The 8,384-nt window shown below is 40.4% G+C and overlaps 1 protein-coding gene across 1 annotated transcript in view; it reads left to right on the top strand.

Moving 5' to 3' along the window:
• Positions 1 to 3,205: 3,205 nt before the first annotated feature.
• Positions 3,206 to 8,384, top strand: part of ARHGAP28 (Rho GTPase activating protein 28) — a 216,096-nt gene continuing 210,917 nt past the window's right edge. Inside the window, exon 1 of the mRNA XM_070513588.1 lies at positions 3,206 to 3,226. The gene's annotated coding sequence lies outside the window, so the exon portion shown is untranslated. The remainder of the gene's footprint in view (positions 3,227 to 8,384) is intronic.

Below are 8,384 nucleotides of genomic sequence, written 5' to 3'. Positions count from 1 at the left end.
CTTTGAATCTCAGCTCTTACATTGCTTCCTTAGAAAGAGCTTTCCTGATTATCCCAGTCTACCTGTTTGGAAGAGGTTTTCCTGTCACAATTTTATTTCATAGTATACTTCAGATTTTATAATTATATAGTTATGGGACCCCTCACACACACACCAGACAGTAAGCTTCATTAAGATGGGATGGTTTCACTTTGGGTCATTACTGGATCCTCAGTATGTAGCCCAACGTCTAGCACATACTAGTTGCTCAACGTTCAACTCATTCATTGGATCAGTGAATAAATTAATGCTATCTTTTAATGTCTTGGATGAATGATATGGTCTTGTAGTGTTTTATTTTTTCCATAGTTCATTGTTTACATGTGATGTTTGGCAGCCATTCATGAAATAATACAAAACTCTATCAGGAACACTTTTATTAAGAGCTAATAAACATTTTTGCCTGAAAAACCATTCAGCATCTTTTGCAACAACTTCTTGGTGAAGAAATTCCTAAGTCAATTCAGGTTTTGACACTGAGGAGCTACACGCTCTTCCCACGGCCAGCATCCCAAAGGCTAACAGAAAGCTGTGTTAAAGGTCTGCAATACATTCTTTGCGTTTCTCGTGTATTAGCTGGGTCACACTGGAGACTACTCAAACTCTCTGGGCCTCCATGTCTGTATCTGGACGATGGAGGTCATTGCCCTTATTTTGCCCACCAAACCAGGTTGTTATAGTCAAATGAAAAAAATATGTGAGAACGCTTTGAAAATTCTAAAACACTAAGAAAATCTAAAGTATTATTACCGTTATGATTCCTTTTCTATACAACTCCTGTTACCAAAATGGAAGGATGAAAATATCTTCGTTTGCTTTTCTCCCCTTTAAACCCGGTATTCTCTTAATGGTGCTCACAGTAAGAGGAGATGGCATTAAACCTTTTATCACCTGTTCAGGAGCCAAGCTTGCTAATGTTTTTATTTGGATTCTATTTGTACTATAATATGTTATCTGTTCCTTTTGTTCGTTTACCTCTCTTGGGAAGAAAACAAGTCATTTGCAGTCTTGGAATCTGTAAGCATGAAATGTGCCCTTCTTGTCTATTCAGAAATAGAAAATCTAAAAACGTGAAACTTGAGGTGTTTCTTCAAGATGCTGTGGGATTTGAGGTGAAGAGTTTGAGAAAGACCAATATTTCACCTAACAAAAATCTGTAAAAATGAAAATGCCTTTGACTGTGCTATAAGAAATCCTTCTAATTTATCTGCATAATATTTACAGTGAATATAGAGTGATTTTCACGAACCCTACCAAAGAACCTGTTTCGTTACTTTACAGCTGTCCGTTTGTAAACGTGTATCTACTACGTTAACCCCACACTTAGTGCAGTGATGAGAGCGCAGAGTATGGAGGTACAAGGACCTTGGTGTGAGTGTCAGCTTTGCTGCCTGCAAACGTGTGGCTGTGGGCAAGTTATTACTCTCTCTAAATCTCAATTTCCTCACCTTTGAATGGGAATTTTCTCATAGGATGGTGTGAGGAATAAGTGAAATAAGATGGGAAAAATAATTTAGTTCATGGTAAGTGGTCAATAAAGATTCATGTTATCATCATATCTATATTATATGTTTAATTATAACATACTTATAATATAGTTAGTATTAATATAATTATATTAGTCATATATAACTATATCAATTAATATAATATGTATTGTATTTTAGTGTTAATTAATAGTATAATTAACAGTCACATATTATTATATATTTTTAGTATCTTCCTATTATGGGTTGAATTGTGTTCTCTCTCCCCAGTTCTTAACTCTCAGTAGCTCAGGATGTGACCTTATTTGGAGATACGGTCTTTACAGAGGCAATCAAGTTAAAATGAGGTCATTAGGGCTCCAATCCACCATGACTGGTGTCTCTATAAAAAGGAGAAATTTGAAGAATGACATGCACACAGGGAGAAAGCCGTGTGAAGATGAAGGTAGAGATCAGGGTGATGATTCTGGAAGCCAAGGAATGACAAGATTTCTAGCAAACCACCAGAAACTAGGAGAGGGCATGAGCAGATTCTCCTCCACAGCCTTCAGAAGGAACTAGCCCTGGCAGGAGCCTTGGTCTGGGACTTCTGGCCTCCAGAACTGTGAGACAGTAGGTTTCTTTTTTTTTTTTTTTTTTAAAGATTTTATTTTTTTCCTTTTTCTCCCCAAGGCCCCCTCGTACATAGTTGTATATTCTTTGTTGTGGGTCCTTTTAGTTGTGGCATGTGGGACGCTGCCTCAGCGCGGTTTGATGAGCAGTGCCATGTCCGCGCCCAGGATTCGAACCAACGAAACACGGGGCCGCCTGCAGCGGAGCGCACGAACTTAACCACTCGGCCACGGGGCCAGCCCCCGAGACAGTAGGTTTCTGTTGTTTAAGTGGCTCAGTGTGTGGCACTGTGTACAACAGCCCTAGCAAACTACCGCACTTCCCCACTGGACAATGAGGGAGAGGAGTCAGGGAGATTTTAGGGGGCAACACCTAAGCAGAGGCACCGAGAGCGATGTCCTGTACTGTCTCTCGGTGTCCGCTACTGAAATCCTGCTTCTCGTTCCGTTTGCACCACAAAGACTTGCCCAGTTTTGGTCAGAAGCTGTGGCTTCCCCTTTTGTGTTCACACCAGAGAGAGGCAAGCATAATTCCCCAGTTCCTCCTTCCCTCTACAATTCATTCCGCCAGTGAAGCTGGATTATACTTAAGAATCACCTGGTAGCCCAGTTATTTTTCACCCCGGCCCGTACCCATTCCATTCTAAGGGTATTGAGAGCAAGGCATGTCTCACTCATTTGGGGTGTGTCAGTCAATCCCCATCAGTGAGTGCAGAGTACGATGCTTGCCTGGAACACATAGTGGACACTCAGCAAATATTTGAGAGATTGAACTGATTTTCCCATCAGCCTTTCCTCATCTTAACTGCACTGTGAAGGAACCTTTCAGAAAGGGAAGAACTAGAGCTGGTTGGACGACCAAAGGTAAGTACCCAAAATACGGCTTTTGCTGAGGTTTGTGGAAAGGGAACTTGTGGCCGAAAAGCAGCCAGGGCATACTGGGGAGTTCAGGGCACAGAGCCGAGCAAACTGATTTTGTCTAGTTGAGGTAGGGGGTGAGCTTGGCTGTCCAGGCTTGAGAGCAGTTCAGGGCTGGAAGTCTGGAGGTTGGGCAGGTGGGAAATCTTGGCTGTCACAGCGAGAAGGAAGGTAAGGTTCGGATGCCCAAACAGGGTAGGGCTGGAGGTTGGTCGGGTGGGGGGGGAAGGTAAGAGGGAAACCAAAGGGTTGTTTCTGCCCAGCTCCTGATCAGGAGGGAGGAGCCGGGACTGTAACAGGGGTGAGACTGAGGCCTGGGTACAAGTAGGTTTGATGGCAACATTTTCCGAACCAAAAATCAGAACATGCGATAAATACAAATGAGTGTATCTGGACAATAATACCAACTATTTGAAATGGGAATGATTCAAGAAAATGTACCATATGTGGTCACTATTGTTACAGAAATGATAGCTGGAGTTGGCCTGAAGTGATAGTCTTTTCTTTCTCTTAGTTTCTGTCATCTTTTCCTCTTGCTTATCCTAAATACTGAATTGCAATACATTTTTATTACGTTTTTTGTCTTTAGAGCAGGTGAATTGATCTCCTATTTCTCTTTCTTGAAATGCTGATTAAATTATTGGTTGTCAATAGCCCTTGATGGATTTTTTTTTTTACTACTGCTTAAAATTTCCCCCATTGCTCTAAGATCTCCTTACAACACAGTTTAAATTCCCTTTTATTATTTCCCAAGATGAAGAGAATTTCTACTTTGCATGGGGATTCCTCAACGGCTTAAGGAATTTTTCTCACTTCTTCCGTTATTCTTATCATGTCTAAACGAACAGGACTCGCAAAGACGTTGTCTTCATTGAATCCTTCCACCTAGCAGAAGAATACCCACGTTACCAGTCCCTTGAGTTTCCCTGTCCGTTTTTATTTTCAGGGAGTGCTGGCTGTCAGGGGTAGGGCACACAGTTGAGAGGAGGTGGAATGTGGGTCAGCCACAAAGAAGTATACTTACTTTACTATATATCTTATAAGGTACTGTCCCTGTCATTGTGCCATTTTCTCAAACCTATTGTAAAATGGGCTAACCATAAGTGTGAATTATATAGCAGTATACCATTGTCTCTGACATAATCTGCCTTCAAATGTATAGACAACAGTAGTGTTACATTTTACAAAATTTTTGCTGCGGCGCACTCGCCGGCTTTCACACGTGTCTCCCACGGGCACACGCAGGAAGGGGGCTTTTGCTTCCACTCACGCACTTCCCACATTCTGTGTGTGAGCAGCGCTCTGCAGTCTTCCAGGAGCCAGCTTATGTGCTGTCCTGAGGACAGGTCAGCTTTGGGCAAATAAAATGGTACACAGTTACCTTAGTGAAAGAAAAAAGCCAATAAACCTCCAACTTTCTTTTAGCTAATGAGTTTTTACCACTATAATGTGTAACAGATTGAGAAAAATTTCTCCCTTTCCCCCTATTTTTTTTAGTAAACAAACAGGGACCCATCTGTGAGCCATTGGAAGGAGCTGTGTATTTAGCTCAATGTGCTTATTATTCTTAATTCCCCTCGGCCATGCTCTGAAGCCTGCCTTCTTTTACGTGGATTTTAAAAACATGTTCAAAGATATTTTAAAAACTGCCATATGCTTATATCGATTGACATGTTTAAAACGTGGCATCTGGCTGTAGAGAACAAGGGAGCTGGCGTCGTGAGCCGTAGCACAGCTGGAGTGGCGGAGGAGTTCCATAGAGTCGCGGCAGAGCTTAGTAGTCGAATAGCTGAAGCCTGGGTTCAAATCTCAGCTCTGCCAATTACTGGCTGCGCGACCTTGGGCAAATTATTTAATCTCTCTGTGCCTCAGTTTCTTCTTTAATGAAACTGTGGTAATAGGAGCTACCTTATTGGTTTATGAAGTTAAATTAGTTAATATTTATAAAGTAATGAGAACAGTGCCTAGTTCACACGCGGTATAAAATAAATGTTAAGTAAAATTCTTCCTATAAGTAGCAATAAAAATATTTTTGGTGGAATTTCAGCTGTGCATTTCTTTGGATAAGTATTAATTAACTACATTATCATGTGGATCCTTATTATGAAAAACTCTGGATCTTATTTTTGGACCTGGTCAATCAGAGATGGTGAAAATAACTAAACCCATTTGGGCAGAAAAGCCCCGCATATTCGCCAGGTCAGGTCTCAGACAGGGCCTGAGTGCTGCAGACCCTCGTTGCCTGAGGTTTCTGAGAGTTCCTGGGAGAACTCTGAATGAGCGGCAGCGGGAGGAGAGCGTTTCATTTCTGCTTTTGTGACTCAAAGTGAATCGAGGCATCAAGCTGTACTTCCCCTGACGTTACGTGCTGTTGTTGGCACGTGTGTACACGGGGTGGGGAGGTGGATACAAGAAAAACAACTATTTCTGAAGAATAGCAGAGACGTACCATGTGCGCTTTTCTCAGCTCTGCTGTTTTCAGTTAGCAGTACATGCTGGAGCTCTCTCCATGGTAGCATGTAGAGGTGTTCCTCCTTCCTTCTTGTAGCCACATGGCCCTCCGCTGTGGTCTCAATTGGTCTGCTACTGATGGACACTTGGGCTGTTCCTGTCTTTTGCTGTTACAAATAGTGATGTAAATAATAGTCTTCTGCATCTATCTTTTCATTCCTTTGCCAGTGTTTCTTTGGTTAGATTGTTAGACGTCAAGTTGCTGGGTTAGAAGATAAATGCATATGTAGTTTTGTTAGAAATTGCCAAACTCTCCTCCATAAGGGTGGTACCATTTTGAATTCTCACCAGCAATATCTGAATGCCTGTTCCCCCAAGGTCTTGTCAACACATTTCAGGGTTTTTTTTTTTTTTATCGTTGTCAGCCTATTAGGTGAGAAATATCTGACCACAGTTTAATTTTCATTTCTCTTATTATGAGTGAGGTCGAGCCTCTTTTTATTTTGTTAAAAACTATTTGCATTTCTTTCTGTGATTTATCTGTTAATATCTTTAGCTCATTTTTCAATAAGGTGTTGTCTTATTTCTTCTCTGTGTTTAGAAACTCTTTTTATATTTAGAATATTGTCCTTTTTTCTGTGATAGAAATGGCAAATATTTTTCTTTCCATTTGTCATTTGCCCTTTCACTTCACCCATGGTACCTTTCCTGTGTAAAAGTTTTTATTTTTAAGGTTTTTTGTAATCAGATTTATCAATTTTCTTCTCTTATTCCTTCTGAATTTTGAATTCTAATTAGGAAAGTTTTTAACACTACCAAGTTATAAAGAAATTCACCCCTGTTTTTTTCAAGTACTTGTGTGGTTTAATTTTTTACATTTAATCTCTCATCCTTTTGGAATTTATCCTAAACTGTAAGCCAGGCTCTGTGCTTTGGGCTGGCTTTTGGGGAGTGGCAAGGGTGGATTGAGGTGGGGATTTGGGGGCAATGAAATACAAAGTTGTGTAAGATAGCATCTCTGCATCAAAGTGCTATTACCAGAAGCAGAATCAAAACAACTCTTAAGAAGGATTGAATAAATGGATACTGTGAGTCTGTATGGTAAGATAATGAAGAATTCACTTCTCTCCAAATGGATTTATTGATTTCCTTGAGGACACGAAGATATTCTTAAAACAGAATGAGATAAATTCTGACAAATACATTTGTAGAATAAGATGATGCAAAAGAGTTTTATTTCATGGGATAGTCAAGAAAAGAATCTCCAGTTAAATGACACTAGAGCTGAGTTTTAAAGGATGAGTAAGAATTCAACAGAGTGAAGGTAAAGAAGGAGGGTATTCTTAGCAAAGGGAGCATTTGCATGGCATGGACACACTTGCCATGTTCTTGAAAAAGTGGAAGAGTTCCCTTGACTGGGTCATCCACCATCTATGTGTTGTGAGGAAGAAGAGATGGTAGAGAGGGCTCAGTGATCCTGCTAGACCAAAGGTCAGGAAATGTTTTCTTAAAGGGCCAGATTGTAGTATTTTAGGCTTGCAGACCATATGATCTCTGTCACAATTACTCAGTTCTCCTGTTGTAGCATAAAAGCAGCCATAGACAATATGTAAACAAATGAGTGCAGCTGTATTCCAATAGAATTTTATTAACAAAACCAGGTGGCAGTTTGGATTTAGACCATGTGCCATGGTTTTCCTTTCCCTGGATTAAAAATTTGGGATCAGACGGGGCTTGCCCCGTGGCCGAGTGGTTAAGTTCGCGTGCTCTGCTGCAGGTGGCCCAGTGTTTCAGTGGTTTGGATCCTGGGCATAGACATGGCACTGCTCATCGAACCACCCTGGGGCGGTGTCCCACATGCCACGGCTAGAAGGACCCACAACGAAGAATATACAACTATGTACTGGGGGGCTTTGGGGAGAAAGAGGAAAAAAATACAATCTTTAAAAACAAAATTGGGATAACAGAGCAAAAGTGGGGATCTGGGGTGTTGGAAACACAGCAAGGCCTAGGAAGTATAGGAAAGAAAGTCAAAGCAACATCATTGTCTCCTTATTTTAGCATCCTCAAAGAGCTAAGACATAGTGTGGCTGCTATCACTATGTAATTTTACAGAAATGGTATGTAAATTTTAGATTGGAATCCTCTTGACCGTCTGTGTTGAAAAACATGAGTTGTGGGAAGCAGAAAAGAACGATGATCTCATTTTGCCTTGCCCAACTGGGAGCAGTAAAAGCTGTCTTCCAGAAACTTGGGCAATCTTAATCCAGTTACAAGCAAGTACCACCCTGTGCCAGAACTCTCTCAAAGTGAGGAATTTTGATGTTGGAAATCAGCCTCTTAGTGTGGTAATTAGCCTGGGGTATCATTTTGATGTTAAACTTACAGAAAGCTTAAAGGCTATTCAACCATTATATAAAAGTGTGATGAATTAGATCTGAGAGTAAAAGGGAAAACCTCTTGCTGAATTGAATGGAATGTCTAAATTGGGTCTGAAGGTGGATTAGATGGGCTCTAAATATTCCTCAGACTGACAGATTCCACAAATATAGGCAGCCTAATAACAGAGCCTATCAGAATGTTTGTTTTTGACCAGCTGTCAAATAATGGAGAAGTTCAATTGTGTAAACACATCTTGATTTTGGTAACAGTACAAATAACGATTCATTGTCTATTTCAAATAATCTATCAGTCTGAGTACAAATCTTATTAAGTCACAGGGTGATGACTATTCAAAAATTCTTATAATCTTAAAGATGAAAAAAATTTGTACACTTCTGAAGGAAAAAAATCTAAGAATTATTAAAGTGAAAATGGCAACTTTCAACAAGGAGCCAGTGATATTTCCATAATTATTGGTTTACACAAGTGTTTAAGT

This window comes from Equus asinus, chromosome 7 (genome assembly GCF_041296235.1).
Source record: "Equus asinus isolate D_3611 breed Donkey chromosome 7, EquAss-T2T_v2, whole genome shotgun sequence".
NCBI classification, from domain to species: Eukaryota; Metazoa; Chordata; class Mammalia; order Perissodactyla; family Equidae; genus Equus; species Equus asinus.
Note: the sequence above shows the minus strand (reverse complement) of the source record. Positions and strands in the feature narration are given on the sequence as shown.